The 3,582-nt window shown below is 45.5% G+C and overlaps 1 long non-coding RNA gene across 1 annotated transcript in view; it reads left to right on the top strand.

Moving 5' to 3' along the window:
* Positions 1 to 3,075: 3,075 nt before the first annotated feature.
* The window catches only part of LOC111745328, a 3,714-nt gene continuing 3,207 nt past the window's right edge, over positions 3,076 to 3,582 (top strand). The window contains exon 1 of the long non-coding RNA XR_002782595.1: positions 3,076 to 3,152. This is a non-coding gene — a long non-coding RNA (uncharacterized LOC111745328). The remainder of the gene's footprint in view (positions 3,153 to 3,582) is intronic.

Consider the following 3,582-nt stretch of genomic DNA (forward strand, 5'->3'; position numbering starts at 1 on the left):
ACACATATGAATAAATAGCTGTCAGCATGAACTCTCCCTCTCTGCATACACAACACTGACATTACCATCTGAACTAGCATTTCCATAAGTTAACATTTAAAGGAAACTGCCAGTCCCATTCACTCTTCTCCTTTCGCCTGGGTATGAGACAAATGAAATTGTGGGTGACCGTAGCAGCAAAAATGGTCTGACAGTTTACCACTGATATGTAAAAGGCTGGGCATACTGGTTGAGTTTCAAATGTATATCCAGCACACCGGCAATCCTTAGGCGTCACTACAAAATCAGATTTGGATCTCAATGCGGTCAATCTTATCCTTTACATAGTCTCATTCTATTCCCGATGCCTCCCCTTCTAGAGTAGTTGAGAGTCATCTAGGGCTATGACTACACTTGGGGTGGCAGGGCTCATTCCATTAGCAGGATCAGTGGTGAGGTGAGGGAACTGGGAGCGGAGCCATTGAGGGGAAGGAAGGAGGAATATGCCTTAACTTGTATGATATTCACTGATTTCTACATAGAGGGAAAATACAATTTTTCTTCATTGTTTTCAAGGCACTTAATAAAAAACACAAAGATTGGTGTGTGTGTGTGTGTGTGTGTGTGTGTATGTGTGTGTGTGTGTGTGTGTGTAAGAACATAGGTCTCTCTGGGGTCGAAGCAGTGTTGTTAGCATTTTGGTCCACAGTACTTGCAGACTTCTGGTTAGACTTGCGCACATCCTGGCTCTGACTCTCCTGGAAGGCTGAGGTGGTGGCTGTAACCCCAAGGAGAAATCAGTGTTTCCTAGCCTATCAGAGAGATTAATTCATCAAAATGTTTCTGAACTGTCTGCTCAGCCTTTGTCATCACCTGATCACAGAGGCTGGACTTCTTTTTTCCTCTCCACTGTTCTCCTTTCCACGCAATGGTCACCGGTTACATCTCGTTGACAGAAAATAATATACTAGTAGCCTTTATTCCCCTACCCTATCTCTGAGAATATCAAACAATGCGATTTCCTGGGGCTTAGAGACCTGACAAATTTGCGAGTGTGCGTGTGTGTGTACGTGTGCATGCATGTGTGTACGCGTGCATGCATGTGTGTGTGTATATGTTTTAGAAGAACAGGAGGAGGGGAAAGAAAAAGCAAAACCACCACCAGAGGCCCCGGGATGTAGCCTCACAGCCACAAGTTCTGGTCTGAATGGCTCCTCTTCACAAAGCACGTTAAGGCTTGTCCGCTTCTAACATGGAGGTGCTTCTATGGATTTTGACGTGTGAAGTTTCCTTTCTGGTTTGTTTTAAATCGCATATAAGAAATAGCTGACCCTAAAATGGCAATTTTCCCCTGGATAAAAAAAGTTAAAGGCAACAACATCCTACTTAAATGCTAGGACTAGAAATGGCAGCTTGTAGGGTTGGCTGGCGGAATCTATATCACAGCAAATCCCGTAAGTCATGAGAGGATCAGACGACAGGATAAGCTGGACAGCTTTTTTGTTTTTTAAGTTTTTTTCCTAAAGATGGAAAGTCTGAAAAGATCGTTTGCTTTTCAAGTGATTAGAAAGAAAAGGAGGAGAATAATGATCACCACTCTGCTTCTGTATTGGAAAAGTCATTCTCTTCTGCCTCTTTGAGTTGCTCACAGACCAAAGAAACAAAATATAATAACAAACTCACAAACAAAATAGAACTGTGACCCCAAAGAGATGAGCTTCCGTCTTTGTCCCACCAAGGACGCAGTCACCGCGGCGCTAGGTGGGTCATAACCCCCTGCTTGACTGTGTCTCCCCTCCTCCCCCGACTCGCCTGTCTGTCCTGTCCACACCTTCGGTATTCTGGATCGGTTTGATCGAGATTATGGCATTCAGTTTCCAAAGGAAAAAAAAAAATTGTAATCTTCGCTAGCCCCTCTTGCTGGAATGAAATGTCAGATGTGATTCGGGTGCAATCCGTCAAGCCTCTGAGCAGCACTTCTGGTGGTTCATCTTGACCTTGTGCTTGAGGCCGTCGTAGAGCTCGAAGTTGTAGTTCTCCAGCGTGGTGCAGCTGCGGGAGCTCAGGCCTGAGTAGGAACAGGTGCAGTAGAGCAGGAGCCCAGCACACGTGGCCCCCAGGAGGACGCCCAGCGAGCTCATGGCGATGATGGTGATGAGGATGGGATCCAGCGTGTAGAGCCAGCTCTTTTCTTTGTCAGCTGAAGGGGCACCAGACCCTGAGGTTGGGGAAGAAGAGTTGCTCCAGTCCACCTCGTACTCATCTGTGACACAAAGCACACGAGAGACTGCAGGCATTGCTTCTTTCATGGTGAAATAACTGAGCCTCCCCAGCCCAGTTCGGAAGTTCTGCAGAGCACAGGGTCAAGGAGTAGGATGCCAGAACTTACACCACTTGGCTTCAAAGCCCAGCCCCATCGCATCCTAGCTGTGTAATTTTGGGCAAGTTATTTAACCTCTCTTGGCCTCAACTCCCTCATCTGTGAAGTGGGGATACTAATAAAGTCTACTTCACTGGGTCGTTAGGAGGATTCAATGAACTGATATCTGTAAAGTGCTTGGTGTCTAGCACATGGTAAATACAGTCTAAGTAACTCAGATTATAGCAGAGCCTTCAGGGTGCCTTTGGAGCACCAGCGATGTCCCTGTCCTCTGGGCACCCTTCTTTCTTTGCCGCTTCATCCCTCATTTCCAACTGCTTCAAGTTAAATTAAAGGACAGACAGGCTGAGATTATTTTCATGGAAGAGTTTCTCGAGTTAGCTTTCCTGGCCATCCAAGCAGCAGATTTTTTTTTTTTTTTTTTGAGCCATCAGCCCTTACTTGACATGTATTTTACTTGACATATATTTTACCCTACTCATGGGTTGAATTATGTCGCCTCCCCAGATTCGTATGTTGGAGTCCTAACCCCCAGGACCTCAGAATGTGGCCTTATTTGGAGATAGAATCTCTACAGAAGTAATCAAGTTAAGATGAGGTCATTAGGGTGGGCCCTAATTCAATGTTCTTATAAAAAAGGGAAATTTGGAGACAGACGCAGATGGGGTTATGCCAGGTGGGCATGGAGATGACCGTCTACAAATCAAGGAGAAAGGCAAATTTTTGCTTCACAGCCCTCAGAAGGAGCCAGTCCCGTTGACACACTGATCTTGGATTTCCAATCTCCAGAATGGTGAGAAAATTCATTTCTGCTGTTTAAGCTACCCAGGTTGTGGTACTTTGTTAGGCAGCCCTAGAAAATTAATGTATTTCTATAGTGTGGCTAAGGCATGACCACAACCATGGCTCATTTTGTGGGATTTCCTAATAATTCCATGATGAAAGCAGGATAATGTAATTTTTTAAATAGATGAGGAGGTTTTACAATATTAAGAAACTAGGTACTCACTGAAGGTCACAGAACTAGCAAGCAGTTACACCAGAACTAGGAATCGGGCTTCCCAGAACCCTCAGCCCTTGCTCTCTCTGGCCCTGCACAGTACTTCTGCTGCTTGATCCTTGGCAGCCTTTCTGTGGAGGCCAGCTGCGCAGCTTTGCCCATAAAAGGAGTGTGAGACTAGGTTTTGCAGGGAGCGTCTGCATTCAGTTAACAAGGTGCTGTT

The sequence above is a fragment of the Pteropus vampyrus genome, unplaced genomic scaffold (genome assembly GCF_000151845.1).
Source record: "Pteropus vampyrus isolate Shadow unplaced genomic scaffold, Pvam_2.0 Scaffold152, whole genome shotgun sequence".
NCBI classification, from domain to species: Eukaryota; Metazoa; Chordata; class Mammalia; order Chiroptera; family Pteropodidae; genus Pteropus; species Pteropus vampyrus.